At 43.8% G+C, this 19,910-nt stretch overlaps 1 protein-coding gene across 4 annotated transcripts in view; it reads left to right on the forward strand.

The window, feature by feature from the left end:
• Positions 1-19,910, forward strand: part of LOC148022922 (Nucleotidylyl transferase superfamily protein) — a 148,883-nt gene that overhangs the window by 104,344 nt on the left and 24,629 nt on the right. The window lies entirely within an intron of this gene.

Raw genomic sequence — 19,910 nt, forward strand, 5'->3', positions numbered from 1 at the left:
ACAACTCGACTCTTTAGGCGTCAAACCGCTTTAATTCTTTAGTGGGACAAAAGCAAACACAAAAGCTGAAGCGTGCTAATTGTAAATTGGGCTATTTTTTTGAGCTTGGAGATGAATAATATATCAAATACATGCTTTGTGGAGCGCTCACACAAGGCATGGAGGGAGATTGTACCCAATGAGTCTTTTGCTTCATGTCGTGCAAGTCTTTTCTCTTGTTTTTTGTGCAAAAGTAGAGTTCTTTTGTTCTTGGGGACCTTTCCGCGCTCGCTATGCACACATATAGGATCCGATCTGTGTACCAACCTCCACCAGTATCTTATGGAAACATTAATGTTCAAATGCCTTTGTATTATTAATCGGCACTCATTGGACACTCACAGTCTATTTTTGCCTATCCATCTCTTCCCCCTCCTCCTTATCAGACACTTGCCTTACTACCATCTCCATCATCTTATCTCCACATTCATCTTATCTCACATTCCTGATACCTCATGGTTCTACCTCATCTTTCACCACATATGCATTCAATGACAAGTCTCGTTTTAACGGGTTAAACTTTACAACTTGGTCGAGCTTGATGAGACATGTCCTTGACTCACATAACCTATAGGATCTTGTGCAGGGGTTGGAAGCCCAACCCGATCCCACACTTGTTCCATACAAGGTCATCAGCTCTTGGAAGGCTAGAAATGCCTTCGTTGTTGTGAAGATGATGTAGGGCTTATTACTTGAGTTTCATTCTGAGCTTCAGCATTTTGACTTAGTGTCGGAGTGATGGGCACACTTGATTGACCGCTATGCAGCTTGGGATAGGTCCTGTTAAATAAATCTTGACCATGAGCTTCAGAACTTTAAATCTTTGACTAGGATAACTTGAAAGTCAAGTTGACTAAGTATCGGCATCTCCTTGACCATTAGTTGGTGTTAATCGTCAGACGAATAAGGTGGAAATTTTGGAAAAGCTAAAGCAGAAGACAAAGGCCAAGGCAAAGTGAAATGCAAGACGAAGACGCGCCAAGAAAAATCTAGAAACACGAGAAGTGCAGAAAAGTCCTAAATAAGGAAAAAGGTGCATAAGGAAAAGCGCAAGTCAATACTTTTGTAAAAGAGCGTAAGCGCATCGTGATTTAATTTAAGGATCGCTGGGCTCTCACCCGTGCAATTTGTAAATATAGACGGGCGGTGGAAAGAAAGCTAGGAAGATAGAAGAACAATGGGAAAAAGAGTCTAGGCCACGACCGGCCATGTAAAAAAGGGGATAAGGGGATGACGGCCACCCAAAAGGGATTTAGAGTTTTGTATATAAAGTTGAAAAGCGAATGAGAAGCTCATTCTTGTGTGTGCCAAAAGTGGGTCTCCTCTTCTTCTTCTTCTTCTTGTTCTTGCTTGCTTGAGCTTGTGCTTGAGAGAGGGAGTGTGAGAGTGTGAGGGAGTGAGTGTGTGAGGGTGAGGGATTGGGGAGGAGAAGCGCTCAATCTTCTCCTCTCTTCTTCTCTTCTTTTCTCTTCTCTTGTCTTGCTCGCGGCTATGGAGCTTGCAGCGTGGAGCTTGAGGATGGAGCTTGCTTGAAGCTTGCATTTGGATCGTGGAGCTACCGGAGTGCGTGGGAGAGGAGGTAACTCGATCAGCATGGAGGTAAGCTCACTACACTTGTAGATATGGATGGCGCGTCGGCTATGTGAGAGGTAGCCATTAGTGCTCAGCTTGGAACGCTTGAAATAATAAGCAGTCCGTGGGTCTTGGCGGTTGAGTGAAAGCTTCCACATTTTGCTTCCGCTGTCGGGACCAACGGATTCAAGCATTGAAGTAGGGTTTTCCCCGAACCGGTGCTTGAGGTAGATAGGTAGGAAGCGAGGGAGTTTGAAGAGGTATTCGATCTCCTTAGCAAGTAGATTTTTGTTGTTTTGGACTTCGAAAAGTATGATGGAGTAGTGTAGGTATTTTCCTTATGATTTTTTCTTGCATTTAGGAAGGATAGGAGCAAAATATGGGAGCAAACAGTAGGATTTTCTGTTGCTGTATAACAGGCTGAAACAGGGAAAATGACTAAAAATGAAATTTTGGGTTAAATGTTAGTAAGGGAGAGAAGACTAAGGTGAGTACATGCTTGGGCAGGGTGATAAGGAGCGAAGAGTGGCAAGAAAGGCCACATTATGCATTGCAGGGTTTTAGGAGAGCAGGAGAGAGGGAGAAAGCTTCGTCGCGTAGATCCGCTTCATTCAGGCCATCCGGGAGTCATTTGCCTAGCCCAGGTAATTCTACACCTTCCTCTACATGAGTAGGTTGGATCTGGAGCTGCTCGACGAGACGGAAGGCCTCCAATGCTCCGCGCGGCGAATTTCGTCAAGTCCGGCGAAAAAACGCACCGCGCTCGGCGTGTCCGAGTGACCGCGATTTTGGGCCGAGTCCCAGAATCAACCCTCGGACCGCTCGGAAATTCGGCCCTCGGCCCACTATCACTCGGACCACTTGACTCGGCCCACTTACGGCTCGGCCCGTCCGAATTGAGCATTCAGACCAACCTTGAAACTCGGCCCTCGGCCCACTCAGCCCTTAGACCGCTCGGAAATTCGGCCCTCCGCCCTGCCGATCGGCCCTCTACCACTCGGACCACTTGACTCGGCCCTCTGCCACTCGGCCCTCGGACAACCAGACTCGGACTTGCCAAATTTGACATTCGGATCAGTTACATTTGGCCCTTTTTACTCGGCCCTCGGATGGGCCAAATCAGGCACTCGGCCCCTGCAATTCGGACCTATTGGGCCAAATTTAGATTTTTTCAAATTTTAACTTGAAGATAGTGAAACTGACCGTGAGACCATATAGAGCCGAAATCGTATTATAGATCGATCACTGGGCTGAAACTTAGAGCAAATAGTTCAAAATTTGGCTATAAACGGTCTTTCAAATCACGTATGGCATTTACTGTAACGGCCCTGTGGGCCGGGGGGGGAGGGGGGAGACTGCCCCCCCTCAGACTCCCGTAGAGATGGCTCTACCCCCTTCACACCTCCCCTGAGTAGGTTGGAGAGAAAACACGCGCCATGACAGGTCCTCTAAAACAGACCCTAGTGTAGTAATGGCTCTACACGAGCATGGATTCTCACTTGCAAAAGAGCAACCAAAAGCCCATACCCGAACAGAGACAAACAGAGACCCTAGAACCTCAATGGGCCAATCTAGCTAACAATGGCAAAAAGGCCACATTGCAAAAACACATACGTGTTGCATTCGGACTGCATCTAGTCAAAGCGGAAAGCAACAACATCAAGCTACAACAACGAGAATGACTAGATATGACAGTTCTGATGATTGATGCTCCTTGAATAGCACTGCACTGACGATCCAAGACATTAGTGGAGAATCCACATCTGGTCGTGCAGTTAGGGACTCAAGGGCATTTGTCAGAAGGCTTAAATTTACAAGCCAAGATCTGGAAGACGAAGACATAGTACCGCCTGCTTATCTTAGGGTCAAGCTCACCGCGAAAAGAGAACACACAATCAATGCCTTGATTGATGAAGAAGCAGATTTCAATATCTTGACCTATGAAGCATGGACCCTACTAGGCCAACCAGAGCTCACACCGACTAATGCAACTCTTAGCCCTTACGGGGGAAATCCACAACCACTCATAGGGAAGTGCAAAATCCTTGCGACAATTGAAATTGAAAGCTTGCCTATCCTATTTCATGTTCCTCCAAATAGTGCTAATTGCGGGAAGGAAACCCTTCTAGGAAGACTCTTCAAAAGGGCAACCAAGTGTGAGACCGACTATGTAGCACAGAGGATACACCTGACACTACTGGGTGTGAGGATAGTCACAACCTTTAGCAAGGGTGACCTCATCAAACCTTGAGGGAAGGCAAGGAGGGTGCTGACATAACAGTCAAGCCTACTAACGAGAGCAAGGACTTGTTGGAAGAGTTGATACAAGCACAGGCCGAACAACAAGAACCAGTGAGTGAGGCCATGCCTGAAACAAGAAGGTCAGGAGACAATGCCAAGGACGGCTTTTGGACTTATAAATATCGTAGAATACCCCAAAAGAAGCCTAAGCCTTATAGACAAAGGCATCGATGGAGAGCCAATACAACGCCGTGATGGATATCCAAAGCGTTGCTACGTGCTCAAGGGTATTACGCAGGTAACCGATGGATTTGGGTGCCAAAATCCCCTGCTAAACCTCCTCTGTCGATTCAAGACCAGATTGTATCAAGAGCAAAGAAGCGTAGGAGGAGATCTAAACGAAAAACCAAGTCTCGAGTCAAAAACATTGGAGTGATCGAGCCCCTCACGATCGAAATCAAGAAACCAAACGGGACCACTCAAAGGGTAGATCCTCAGCCTAGCGTGCTTGACAAGCATATATAAGATGTAATCCTTCAGGATATGCAAAAGCCATTAGTGCCCAAAAAGCCTTTGATTTTCCGAGAGGATAACAGGCATCATAGGCACAACATTGCTCATGGCAAGGTTAAATGCTCAATAAAGAAAATAGCAAAATCATCTAATAGCCACGAGCAAATCTCCCAGCCAGTGTCAAAGCCACTCAGGAGTTCCAAGTCTCCTACACCCTCTTCCCCTAAACGGACACATGAAGCACAACAGTCGTCAAGTGCGGCTACTCAATCCCAATCTCTATCTACATCTAAGCTTCCAAATGTCCAAGAGGTAGAACATGACACCACCCTTAGCTCTTAACCCAAGGATATGCCTGTGCAACCTAATGTGACTAAATCAACTCATGCTCGATCTACATAAGTGAATGCTCTAAGTGCAACAAAAGACACGACCACTTCCGATCGCCCTAGGGACTTGACACTGCAATCTACTAGCAGTATAGCCAATCCACTGAAATAGCTGCTACTACTTCCAATCAAGGATCATAGCAGTCACAGCCCTTGGCCGTGACAATGTCCCTTGCGGAATGTGTCCTTAGCAGTTCACCTGTGGAGGAGGTGTCGCAACCAACTTCCTTGATAACTTTAGCACTTCCAAAGCGCCTAAAGCCTAGGCTGGAGGAGTTGAACAGAAGGGAAGAGATAGACTCTCCAGTTGTACACTCACAACCTAGCGAGGCTATTCAGCAGGCCACGGCTATGTCCCATAAGGACACACTAGAGAAAGAGAATGCTGAGGCCCAACCAAGCACATCAACGATTGACCTAGTCCAGGGTCCTGAGTCGTTGGGAGATGCACCTTCACTGACCAAGAAAAAGAGGAGAAAACAACGAAAACAACAGCAGTTATAGGTGGTTGTGGACCCTAGGAACATTGAAACCAAGAGCGCTGGAGAGCTAACGAATAAAGCATCGAGTCCATCCACCAATGAATCTATTGATCTCTCTCCTAATAGCGGTGAAACCTCAGACACATTTGTGTGCTCTGAAAAATCAAAGCAGCCGTTACCATCAATGGTTGCTTTCAACACTAAATCCACCGACAATAGAACTCGCATTGACCAATCAAGAGTGGATACAATGCTGTCACAACAGGATGACAAATTTATACCAGTCACATCCAAGGAGAACCATGACGCAATAACAAAGCCTCAGGAGAAACATGGAAACCCCGAGAGTATAAGAAATCCTAGCGTTGACCAATCTTGCTCATTTAGGTCTGAGCCCCCAACTATGCTAAAGCCTAGGCAAACTCCTAGAACCTTGCATGAGATAGCAACCGAGCAAGCCCTCGTTGAACATAGAAGTGTCGCAGAATGCTTAACTGAGTCCTTGCGGACATGGGCGCATTCCCTAAGGAGCAACTTGGAGAATACTTACCATTTTTCCTATCTTGGGAAGAGCAAGAACATCTTAACCAGCACTATGACAGGCTCCTGCATGAACGCTTGCGACTTATCTCTGACAAGGAAGCCGACGAACTACGCTTAACTGTAACATTAAATGATGTGCTCTGCCAACCAAATCTCTTAGAGATAGAGCAGCTAAAGCGACAATTAGAGGGTCGAAGTCAATTTGAAAAACGTTGGTTTGAAAGCCGCATTGCAATGGCCGAACTAGGAGCCCAGATTATGACAGTCTCAGAGGAGCGATTGGCCAAATGGCGGTCTCAAAGAGACCCAACCTATGTGGCACCAACATCCTTTCGAGTGCTGACTGCCATTTGGGATACCGACTTAGCTCGAACTAGCCAAGAGAAACCTCTAGCTGATAAGGTTGTCACCGAGGAGGAGTTACATGTTGCCAGTAGACTCGGACAAGGTTCTATGCTTCTCGATGTTGCAAAATATCTATCGGTATTGAGTAAGCTGCCACGAGTACTAGATGGGTGCGCCACACTTCAGTACAATCCGGAGTTCTACAATTGGCTTTTATCCTCGTGAAGTGACATGGATTCGTAAATATGTATATAAATAAACAATGATTTTTGTGTGACCCTGTATAGACAATATCAATACACACAAGCAATGATAGTCAAGCGCAGGGAGAAGAGTTGGGTTTGACAGGCTAAGCTCCTCAGGTCCTCCTCTCATCACACATTTAGAAGTCGTGTGACCATTCCCATCTCCATGTGAAGGGTATGCAATCCTCATTACCGCCATAGGAAGCCTTGACCAACAACTTTAATGGTGTAGACGGGGTACCGTCCCTTTCTATACACCTTTCCTCTTTTTCGGTCTATCCTTCCAGGGATGAGCCCTGCTCCACTCCATGACAACCAGTCCATGCAACTTAGCATAAGCCGAGGTCTGCTAACGGTTGGAGGCAAAACGAATATCATCATGGGGGCCATTCCTCTACAACAAACATTGCATGTCTCATCTCTCCCCTCCTCATCATAGGCGCTTGATAGCCCACTGTATAATCCCTTCCATGCGAATAATTTTATTCTGCCTCAAGGCCTAATCCTTGGTTCGCATTTTGCAGGTCCCCCTACGGAAGCCGACATGGAGCACCCAGTGCAGTTGGCTTGCAAGGACGCTATTCGCCGTCGAAGGGAGCATATAGCAAAAGCGCCTCCGCCTGAACACTACATACCTATCCTTAAAAGGTATGCAAAGAAACGAGGCCCCAAGCAACACCGCCCTAGACGTAGGTCAAAAAATCCCCAGGCCAGGGGAATAGAAGCTCAAGGGAGCACATGGGGCATGGCAACACCGGTCATGTAGGCTCCCACTAGACGCTCGGGCACCAGGTACTCGAAAGAGGACAGGGCAGCTCGAGACAAGCAAGAATTTGATGCATTATTCAAAAGCATTCTGGAAACAGTTGCGACCAGGGACTACACCATTCGGGTCTCAGCCGATATTTTCCTCGCCCAGCCTCAGAAGAGCCCCTCACCAGCACAACCTGAGTCGCTTGACCACCCAGACTCGCTCCGCCTCGTACAAATAGAGTAGTCCCATGTTGTATAAAAGGCTTATCAATTGCTACTTGGCCATGATTTTTTGTCTTTAAATGGTTAAGTGTTGACATGTTCCCGAATTGTAAAAAACTTTTCATATCTGCGTTTAATATATTTTACGTCTTTAGCAAAAGAAAAAGCTAATCAAGCACATGTGATAAGTATCTAAGTCAACACCATGGAATTCAGATAAGTGATGTCTCCTTGCGTTGCACTGATTTATTATAGTTGCGGCATATACCGTGCATGTACTCTCATGAAGTGACAAGTGAATGTAGGATGATACAAGTCTTTGTGCGAAAGTGTTCAATGCCCAAGTCACCGCAATACCACCGACCCCACATAGAGCCGCGACAAAGCCAAGCTACCGAAAGCGAAAATTACCCTTGCCGATCGCCCACATTGCATGGCCCAAAGTATAGTCATGGGCTACGCTCTCTTTCTGGGTCAAGCTCTACAGTTGGCTTACGGCAGTTGTTACCTCAATTGTACCGACATCGTGTGTCACAAAGAGGTTTGCAATATCTTAAGTGTATCTCCCCATCTCAACAACTGCTTCTCTAACAACGAGGCTAGGGCACAATCATCATTGTAATATCCATTTCCTCAGCCTTCGAAGCTTGACATTTTCCAACCCATTGAAAGGCTGATAGCCTCAACATATTGCAATGATTGTAGTCAGGCAAGTTCCAAAAAAAAAAAGGGAGAAAAGAGAAGAGAAAGAAATAAATAAAGAAAAAAGCATAAGAAAAAGAAACAAAAAAGAAAACGGAAAAGGAAAAAAGAAAAGAAAAGAACGAAAAGATAAGAAGCATCCACGATCATAGCACAACACCTAGGGGTCCTCAAATTAGGTACGTCCAGTGACCTTGGTCGGTTGGCTCCGTCCCTAGATCCCTAGCTCTTTAGCATCACCCACAATTGTTTAGGGCACATCAAGGGCAGGACATACCTAGGGAGCTTGTCTCGCCTATGGTTAGACCTGTTACCCTGACCCATTCTCACGATTCCCTCTTGCACTCTGTCTTAATACCATTGTAATCAATTGTGGTAAGCACGGCACGAATGGCCATGAAAAGTACACCGTCCTCATCAAGCAAGTTCAATAGCTCCCAGCTACCGAAAGTGCGGTGTCCTTGTGTTCAATTATGCTACGTCGTGTAATCACAACGCAAAGGATGTCTCATACACCTCACGTGTACTTCTTCTCAACATGGACAACTTTGCTTCATCCACACATTGTTACGAGAAACCAAGCCGCGATCTTCTAACTACGTAATATCTAAGTATGTACGAGCACTCACGTAATATCTGCACCAAAACATATACACAGTCTGGGTTCTCAAGTGCAAGACAATACTCTTAGCTTGCTTAGAGTTCGACCTGTCTCCCAAACTAATTGAACTATGTATTGTGCACGATAGAGAAGACTAGCACTATCCCTAGGGAGAGACCACTTATGAGAGGTTTTCAAATTGCAGGTATTGAAGACTCCAACGAAAGTGTTGTTCGCTCTTTATCGACACCCAACTTTGAATTCTTATCCTTTATCATCCTACAAGTCCGCAAAGAATCGTCATGTGCAGAATCCCCAACAAACCAATACTTGTGTTGGCCATCAGTGCAATCCCCAAAAAAGAACAGTCCTACCACCAACTCCAACAACCCTTCCATCAGCCGCCTAGGCCACCAACGTGCCTCCAAGGACCTTCCTCCACACCACCACCAACACTCCTCCACGGGAACCACAGGCGTCCTTGCCACCCACGTCTTCGGTGCATGCTAAAGCCTGCTACCTACGACGGTAAGTGCCATGGGACTGACACTCGTCTAGGAGGGGGGGTAGTGTTAACCGTTAGCCAAATAAGGTGGAAAATCTGGAAAAGCTAAAGTAGAAGACAAAGACCAAGGCAAAGTGAAACGGAAGACGAAGAGGCGTCAAGAAAAATTTAGAAACACGAGAAGCGCAGAAAAGTCCTAAATAAGGGAAAAGGCGCACAAGGAAAAGCGCAAGTCAATACTCTTGTAAAAGAGCGCAAGCGTATCGTGATTTAATTTAAGGATTGCTGGGCTCTCACCCGTGCAATTTGTAAATATAGACGGGCGGTGAAAAGGAAGCTAGGAAGATAGAAGGACAATGGGAAAAAGGGCTTAGGTCACGGCCGGCCATGTAAAAAAGGGGATGATCGCCCAAAAGGGATTTAGGGTTTTGTATATAAAGTTGAAAAGTGAATGAGAAGCTCATTCTTGTGTGTGGCCAAAAGTGGGTCTCCTCTTCTTCTTTTTCTTCTTATTCTTGCTTGCTTGAGCTTGTGCTTGAGAGAGGGAGCGTGAGAGTATGAGGGAGTGAGTGTGTGAGGGTGAGGGACCGGGGAGGAGAAGCTCTCCATCTTCTCCTCTCTTCTTCTCTTCTCTTCTCTTCTCTTGTCTTGCTCGCGGCTATGGAGCTTGGAGTGTGGAGCTTGAGGATGGAGCTTGCTTGAAGCTTACACTTGAATCGTGGAGCTATCGGAGTGCGCGGGAGAGGAGGTAACTCGATTGGCATGGAGGTAAGCTCACTACACTCGTAGATATAGATGGTTCGTCGGCTATGTGAGAGGTAGCCATTAGTGCTCGGCTTGAAACGCTTGAAACAATAAGCGGTCCGTGTGTCTTACCGATTGAGTGAAAGCTCTCACATTTTGCTTCCATTGTTGGGACCAACGGATTCAAGCCTTGAGCGCTTCGAATCGAGCATTGAAGTAGGGTTTTCCCCAAACCGGTGCTTGAGGTAGATATGTAGGAAGCGAGGGAGTTTGAAGAGCTCGGGAAGCAACATCGTGCTTCATTTCCTCAACAATCTATATATAGAACTGAGACGCCTCTTAGATTGATTCACGTTGATCTTTGTGGATCCATATCCAATGCCACTTTGAAGGATGCACTGTACTTCTTTTTGATAGTGGATGATAATTCGTGATACATGTGGGTGTACTTCCTCAAGCATAAGTGCGATGCTTTCACATATTTCTCTGCTTGGGTGTTGCTGGTTCATAATTAGACAGGTCGTGTTGTTGTATGAGGTGTGATACCGGTGGTGAGTTGATCTCCTAGGAGTTTTCCAAGTTTCTACAGTAGCATGGTATCTCTCGCCAGCTCATCTCTATCTACTTTCCCTCTCAGAATGGAGTCGTAGATCATTGGAACTGGATAGTTATGGAAATGACACACTCTAGCTGTTCACTGCAGAGCTTCTTGAGCGCCTTTGGGTTGAGGCTACTAATACTGCGGTATATATCCTCCAGTGGTGCTGACTGTGGCTCTTCCTCAGAAGACCCTTTTCGAGGCATTCTTTGGCTCTCAATCTGCTATATGCCACTTCAGAGTCTTCAAGTGTCGTATATACACACATACACGTGATGATAAAATATGAAAACTTCTTTGGTTAATTCATACTAGGCCAGACTTAGCTTACTCAATCAACATTCTCAGTCAGTATTTCACAATACCTAGGATGTCTCGTTGGATTGCATGTCTTTGTGTGTTGCGTTATTTACAATGTACTTATTCTTATGGCCTCACTTATAGTTCTGGTTTATGTTTGCAGGGCTATACTGATTCTGATTGGGTAGGGGATTCTGACACTCGGCTTTTTCATAGCGGCTACCTTGGGCACAACTTCCATTTCTTGGTCTAGCCATATGCAAGAGACAGTGGCGGCTTCCATGACAAGAATGAGTGTAAGACTCTCTTCGATGGCACCACTGAGGCCATCTACTTAAGGAGCTTATTGGCGGTGCTTCACTTTCCTTGTGGCTCTCCCACCATTGTCTACTAAATTGTGACAACCAAAGTGCTATTGCCCTTGTAGGTAATCCAATCATCACACCACGGACGGAGTCCATTTTCACTTTTCCAAAGAGGAAGTTGGGCTAGATACTATCCGCTTAGAGTTTGTGCCTTTATCAGATAATTTTGCAAACATTTTGACCAAATGATCAATCGGCTGGTTCTCCATCAATACCTTTTATCGAGGATCGGCTTGGAAACACCCTCCCTTACTTTAGATTGACGGGGAGAGGGTGCTTCCCTTTTGGTTTCCCTTCTAGTTTGAGAGGGAACGACTATTTCTCTTGATAGTGACAACGATGATATGTATAATTTTTAGACATTTATTCATTCGTTTATTCTTTTGTATTGTACTTATGGACATTTGTAACTTCATCCACATTGTTAGGATGACATGATTGTAAAAGGGCACTTGGACAAGTGACAATTCCCCTGCGAGGGCATTGTCCAAGTAGCAACGTTGCATTGGATTTTGCGTGAGCATGACATCTTATATCCCCCTTTGCATTACCTCATGCATTGACATTATGTTCATGTAAACATACAACTATGCGCATTTATTTCTTTTTGGTCTTTTGGAGTGGTCGACTCTAGATCCACCATATTCGTAGCATTGCATATGGCAGTCTCCAAGGCAGTTCTCTCTAGCTTGCTTGCTTGCTTTGCTTGTCTTCTTCACATCTTTGCTATATTTGTGTCACCCACACCTTAGCCATTTTTCTTTTTCATTGACACCTAATGGTAGTGATAGTATGCTTGTTTTGTGAAGGTCCTGGGTTTGACCATCCCTTATCACTCTCCTGTTTGGAGCACGGATACTCTATAGGATGAAAACTGATTTGGAACCCTCACTTAATGTTAAATCTATCAAAACTACAAAGCCTCCACAAAAAAAAAGTCCACAGTAGATTTCATCCGCCTTTGCAAGACTTGGTAGGTCATTGGGTAGTTGATGTGCATCTTTTTTGCCTTACTAGGCTAGTGGGCAGCTGGCACGCACCTTTTGTCCGATGCTTTGATTGCTTTTGGATGGGACGCCTTGGGGTAAAATAGAAAGAAAAAAGGGCTTGGCTGGCCTACTTTTCGTGGTACCATTGTTGGGCCTGAGAGGGGGTATTGAGCTAAAAATGCATTAGCTTCACTCAAACAGCCCCAAAATATGTTTAATTAAGGAAGAAAACTTTTTATTTAAAAAGAAATGCGTTCCTAGAGAGTGTCTGTATCCCATAAGAACAAATCCACTTGGGAGGACCCAAACTTTCTATAAAAAGGTATGCTGCCTTCCATTTAGCTTTAATCTCGTTTTTGCAAATTTTAGGTATTTCAGCTTGTTGTCCACACCCCGAACGCGGAGGATATCGCGGTCCAACCTAGCATACACTATTGGAGCTGATTTCAGCATGTTGACTGTTGTTATTGGTTTTTCTTGCGTTTTTAGGCTTTCTCTCTCCTACATTGCTGTATGTATCAGATCTAGCCTTCCTTGGCTGCATTTGCTAGTATTCAACATCCAGAGGCTGCCTTGCTGCGATTTGGGATACGTTTGGAGTACGAGATACTCTCTAGCTCATTACCCCTGCCGTGATCCTTGAGATACACGAGTTTGAGGTATAGTATTCATTCAGTGCATAGTGTGTTTGCTGCATGAGCATTGTATATTTAGTAGTCATATTACTTCATTCATTCTCTGTGTTCATTGTCTCTAAGTTACCCTAATCCTAAATGTGTTTTTCTATCAATCTATGCTTTGTCGTACGGTTATTTGTGTTTCTGTGCTAGGGTATTTTTTCACGGGGTAGTCATTTCAAAGGTAGTGTAAAGTTATAACTTTATATTTGCAATGGTAGTAGAATCTAAGCCAGTAATGAATAAATAGTCAACATATAACAAGATATAGTTAATCCCCTCTGAAGTGGTTTTGATATACAAATTTGGGTCGTATGGGGTAAAATGATAGCCATAGGTTCATAGAAACTTATCCATCGTTTGGAACCATGAATACCTTGCTTGCTTTAGCCCAAGGTCTTATCCTTATGGTTGGAATGAGAAAACTTGGGAGATGCTCCATATAGACTTCTTGTCTTCGGATAATGTCTTTGTCTGTCCTAGGGTCAAACAAGTAGTATGCTTTTGTCTTAGAGGAGTAGGATACAGAAATTAAGAGATCGGCTTGAGGCTTGAGCTTTGCTATCTTGTCATTAGAATTGTGCGTGTAAGCTTGATACTTAAAGACTCTAAGTTGAGAGATAAAAGTTGAGTGCCAAAGAATGCCTCGAAGAAGGGGGTGTTTGGAGGGACCACCATAGTGGAGCACTGATTAAGGATGTACGTCGAAGTGCTAACATGCTTAGTCTAGATGTGTTCATGGAGCTCTTCTATGAATAGCATAGAGCATGCCATGTTTGTCACCATCCAGTTTCTACACTATACAATTTCCTTTAAGAAGGGGAGGTGGTAAAGGTGAGCTAGCAGAAAATGTCATGCTGGTGTAAGAGTTCGAAAAACTCGTGGCAGATGAACTCACCACCACTATCACTCCTCATAGTATCTATATGGATACCTCTTCGAATTTGCACAAGATGCATGTAAGTAGTGAAATATGTGAAGGCGTTAGATTTATGATTTAAGAAGTAGACCCATATATATCTTCAAAAGTCATCCATTAAAAAAAAAAGTGGAACGTACCATTAATGGTCGTAGTGGATATTTATCCACAAATGTTAATGTGAATCGACCTAAGAGGCCTCTTAGCTCTACGAGTGCCCTCAATGGCTGTAGTGGATTCTAGCTTGTAAAGATCAACGTGAATCAACCTAAGAGGCCCGTCAGGTCTATGAATGGATCATTGTGGAAATGGTGTGCAATGTTGTTTCCGAAGTTAACAAGTTATTTAGACATGCTTGGATAGTTTCAAGTGTGGAAAGCCATCTGCCATCAACTATTTGTTGGTGTGACAATCCGTAAAGAGAGTCATACCAAGGTGTTCTAAGTAAAAATGCCGGGGATGCTCATCATTTGTTGGTTCCCTAGTTAAGGGTAGGACACGATACTGATGGAACTCAAAGCACTTGATGGTTGGCTGGGAGAGAACTGTGTCATCATATAGAGGCCGCTAGGTTGCACCTCGTTGGGAGGAATTACTAAACCACTTTGAGTATCAAGTACCTTGATTGTGGTCATTGATAACCAGCCTATGCTCACGCAGATCATTGAACACAATGTCCAAGTGTCTTTTATACTCTAGCTCATTCTCTGAATAGACAATCATGTCATCAAAGAAAGTATCCAAAAAATCCTCTATGTGGCCTGAAAATGCGACTCATCATCCGATTGAAAGTGGTAGGATATTTGTAAGCCGAAAAGGCATGATAAGAAACTCATATAGCCCAAAATATATTTTGAAAGCTGTCTTAGGTACATCCTCTCGTTTAATGTTTATCTGATGATATATTTTGAAAGTTGTCTTAGGTACATCCTCTCGTTTAATGTTTATCTGATGATATCCACTTTTCAAATGTATACGGTTGAATATGACTGCCCCTTGCAATCTATCCATAACATCATCAATCCCAGGGATGGAAAAGTGATTCTTTATCGTGATCTTGTTCAAAGCACGATAATCAATGCATATATGCCATGAACCATCCTTTTTCTACACCAAAAGCACTGGAGAACAAAAAGGAGATGAGCTATGCTGAATCAGTGTTGGAGCTCAACTGGGGATGTGCAGTAGTTCGAGGAGCGAGAGTGATGGCAAGAGAGAGCGAGTGAGTACGATTAGATTTGAGAATACTAACAATGTGTTGGTACACAAATAATAAAATGTATTTATACTTGGGGCATATTAAGGGTGCATTCACATGTATAACTGAATAGTATGTGTGTGCGTTGTTGGTGCTCAGTTGGGGATGTGTAGTAGTTCGAGGAGTGAGAGTGACGGCAAGAGAGAGAGAGAGAGAGAGAGAGTGAAAGTATGATTAGATTTGAGTGTACCAACAATGCGTTGGTACACAAAGAATAAAATGTGTTTATACTTGGGGCATATTAAGGGTGCATTCACATGTACAACTGAATAGTGTGTGTGTACTATACACGGAGGTCAAGCATGCCTTTATCCCCACAATCTCCTTCTTAAAGGTCCGAAGTGAACCTCTAACCAACTCCCACTAGTCGTATGCAATGCTCATGTTGAGCTTTGCTTAGACTTTTAGTGAGAACATTTGCAGGGTTGTCCTGTGTTTCGATCTTGGTCAATGTGATTAGACCATCTTCCAGAATTTGTCTAATCAAGTGATATTGCACATCTACATGCTTTGTGCGTGAATGATACATGGCATTCTTAGCCAGATACATAGCACTCTGGCTATCACATCCCAAAACTGCAGGACCCATAGACATGTTGAGATCCTCTGCAAGTTTACTCAACCATATAGCTTTCTTAGAAGCTCCATTAGCTGATATGTTGTGCAACCTAGAACACCAAGAAATAGCCCTATTAGCAACTGTAAAGACATACCTGTTGGTGGACCTATGAGTGTCCAAGTCACTTGCTATGTCTGCATCACAATAACCTTGCAAACTAAGTGCACCCTGCCCATAGCAAATACACTTTCTTTGTGTACCCTTTAGATATCGAAGAATACACTTGATAGCCTCCCAATGTGTTTTGTCAAGATTGACATAAACCTGCTAACAACTCCCACTGCATGAGCAATGTCTGGACGAGTAGCAACCATAGCATATATAAGAGAGTCACAAGCTAATGCATAAGGGACTCCCTTCATAGCATTTTCTTCCACGTCATCTTTTGGGCTGTTGGCTATACTAAGCTTAAGATAAGGAGGTAAGGGTACCCCAAAAGGCTTAGCTTCAGCCATATTACATCTGTCCAGAACCTTTTCAATGTACTTTTCTTGAGATAAAAGCAACAATTTCTGCATTCTATCTTCGCGAATCCTCATGCCCAAAATATGCGCTGCATTCCCCAAATCTTTCATGGAGAAGGCTGATTTCAGCTGATTTTTGAGAGTATCCAAGCTAGTCTTTCTTTTTCCAGCTAGCAATATATCATCCACATACAAAACAAGTATGATGGGGCTGCCATCTGTATCCTTTTTCATGTATAAACAATGATCTGTATGGCTGCGTGTAAACCTCGGGGAAGTTACTATATGTACATCCTCTACATCACGTGCGTAATATCCTTATCCATAAAATTTTCTTGCATAAAACATAACCCTTTTCTATTCAATTTGTAACTAACCCCTTTATATTACACCTTTATGTATATAAAAAATGTATAAAAATGGTATTTTTTAAATGCCTTATTTTGAACCCACGTGATGCACACATATATATCCTCTACATCATGTGCGTTCAAGGCCTATTTATAAATATCCTTATCCGTAAAATTTTCTTGCATAAAACATAACCCTTTTCTATTCACCCTTATGTATGTAAAAAATGTATAAAAATGATATTTTTTAAGTGCCTTATTTTGAACCCATGTGATGCACACATATATTCATGAGTAACTTACATGAGGTCATAGAAACAGGGAATGCCCGTTCCGGCACTTAGGAACGGATTAACGCGTTTCGGGAGGTCCGAGCCCAGGAAACGCTGGCAGAACATTCTAGCCCGTTCCATGTCCCGTTTCCACCCATTCCAGGCCGTTCCCTGGCCGTTCCTTGTTTGGAACGGCCGTTCCAGTCGCGGGGCATTAACTTTTAAAAAAAAAACGTTGATCGTGTCATGTCCCGTCTCGCGCTAGTTGGCCTGACTCTCGCCTCTCGCCTACCTAACCTGCCTCCCGCTTCTCGCGCCTCTCTCGACTGCCTGGTCTAATTGCCTGGCGCCCGACTGCCAGGCCTACCTCTCGCGACTCCCACCTCGCTCGCCTGCCTCACGCCTCTCCCGCCTGGACATGTGCATGATATATATCTCTAGATGAATCTAGGCTTAAGTGTTGAAACTTGACTCTCTCTCTCTCTCTCTCTCTATATATATATATATATATATATATATATATATATATATATATATATATATATATATATATATATATATATATATATATATATATATATATATAATGCCGTTCCCTCCGTTCTTGTTCCCTAACTTTGGGTGTTCCCCCCGTTTTGGGGGGTCCTGTTCCCGTTCCTGGTAACTGTGTCTGAGGTGTAAGCCCATGAGATAGCATAAAAGTGTCAAACATTTTGTACCACTGCCGTGGTGCTTGCTTCAGCCCATACAGGCTGCGTTTTAGTTTACACACCATCTGCTCTTTTCCAAGAACGACAAAGCCCTCGGGTTGTTTCATGTAAATTTCCTCATCAATGTCACCATGTAGGAAAGCTGGTTTTTACATCCATTTGGTACAGCTCTAAGTCCAATACAACAGTGAGAGCAAAAAGCACATGTAGTGTGGTTATCTTTACAACTGGTGAGAAGACCTCTTGGAAGTGAATCCCTTTTTTCTGTGCATGTACTTGGGTTTTCCATCAATTGTCTTTACTTTGTAAATCCATTTGTTTGGAAGAGGCTTCCTTCCTTTGGGCAATGACACAAGATCCCAAGTATCATTTGCATAGAGAGATTTAATCTCGTCCTGCATAGCTAGCTTCACTTATTGCTGAATTTGCATGACTTGGCCTCTTTGTATGTAAGAGGCTCACCATCATCTGTAAGCATCACATAATGCAAGGAGGGGTCAAACCTATGTGGTTGCCTTCTTACGCGTGTAGACTTGCGTACCCAATGATCAACATTTTCAAGAATTGGGTCGACATATGGAGGTATGTTATTTTCAGCATTTATTGGCTGCTGTAAGCCATTTTCAGCATGCTGTTCATGCTGCATAGCACCTTCATTTTCATTACCAACACCTGGATTTTCATAATCAAAAGCTCTATCTTGCTGTCCATGACCTCCTTGTGCTCCTATTTGCTGTCCATCATCATTTGACTCAAAAATAACCGGCTAATCATCAGTTTCAGCCTGTGGTACAACACCATGAGGCTCATTTTCTAAAGTAATAGGTGGCTGCAAATTCTGAAATTTGACATTTTTCATATCTTCATTAGAGGCTAAAGTACCTTTCAGCAACTTTTCCTCATTAAATATAACATTATGGTTGCGAATAATTTTCTTGGACTGAGGTAACCACACTTTGTAGCCAAATTCACCCTCATCACCATAGCCCATGAAAATGCCTTTGGTGGATTTTGGGTCAAGTTTGTTCCTTGCTCATCTCGAAGTTGCACAAAATCATCACAACCAAATATGCGTAAATGGTCATATGAGGCCGATTTGTTAGACCAAATGAAACCAGCCTTCCCTCCATGGATGGGTAGTAAATCCTTGATTACAACTTAATTACAACAACAAACAATTATTGCAAATTTGAAAATACAAATTTACCTATTGATCTTGGACAATGCACACTCGATTGGCCCCAAAATTGGCACCCCTTTCGGTATTTCTTTAGCTTTATTGAAGAAGAAGTTTATTTACAATGGGATTCTCCCAATCCCTTTCAGTATTTCAACTCCCCTTGCTGTGATGAATCAACAGTAAGTCTTTAATCCGATTTGCCTCTTGATTCGGGCAATCGATTGGCCTTCACTCACTTCATAGACGATGGAAATGCCCCAAATTCAATGGCTGGCTAGTCCTCCATCTGGATTCAGCTGAAATTCACCTTCAGCCTTGTTGAATCCAAGTCTTGGAGCTTCCAATTTCTAACACGCTTTCCAAGGCTGCCGCTAAATCCTAATTTCTGCTGTAAATTAGGGTTTACAGCAGATAAAGTTGCAATTTCTCAGTCTCCAAGGGTCCAAATGCTGAGATGTTCGGAGTAAGGCTGTGAAATGACTGGGAGATGAGAGGAAAAGCTGTAGAGAGAGAAAATTCAAAGGTTTCTTGCGAAGAATGATTGAAAATCAGTGAAGTGGAGCTGGTTGCCTGCCACAACAGCATGCAGATGCAAAGAATTGAAGAAAATCAGTCCTTTATTGCTGCTGCCCTGTTTCAACAGCCTGTAGATACTGTCTCTTGCTGTTGATTGGTCTTCTCCTGCCTCTAGCAGCCTCAAAAGGTCCTCCAATGGCTGCAAATCAGACCAGCACCCTGTACCAAGTTGGCCATGCATTTGCACCTATGTACCCCGAAACGGCGTTTTGGCAAGTTCGAAACGGACCGGCCGTTTCGGATCGTGACAGAAACGGGAGCACGTCGTTTCGGGATCCTGCGGCCCGTTGGCCTTGTTTCGCGTGGTTATCTAGCGCCGTGATTCTCCTTCCTTACTTCGTCTCGCTCGCGCAGTTCTTTTTATTTCCCACCTCGGACCTGCAAACAGCGATTCTCCTTTCCCACCTCGGACCTGCATCAGCCATCTTCCTCCTTTTCTTCTTCTTCTTCTTCTTCTTCTCCTCCTCCTCCTCATTCTCCTCCTCCTCCTCTTCCTTCTTCTTCTTCTTTTTCTTTTTTCTTTCTTCTTCCTCCTTCTCCTCCTTCTTTCTTCTTTCTTCTTGCTCCTTCTCCTCCTGCTTCTTCTTATTCTTATTCTTCTTCTTCTTCTTCTTCTTCTTCTTCTTCTTCTTCTCCTTCTTCTTTTTCTTTTTCTTCTTCTTTCTTCTTCTCCTCCTCCTTTAATCCATTACCTAGGTCATGACTTCTAAAGGCTAATCATATCATGGCGCCGGACC

The sequence above is a fragment of the Lygodium microphyllum genome, chromosome 16 (genome assembly GCF_053477565.2).
Source record: "Lygodium microphyllum isolate KBCC chromosome 16, Lygodium_microphyllum_v1.1.10, whole genome shotgun sequence".
Classification (NCBI taxonomy): Eukaryota; Viridiplantae; Streptophyta; class Polypodiopsida; order Schizaeales; family Lygodiaceae; genus Lygodium; species Lygodium microphyllum.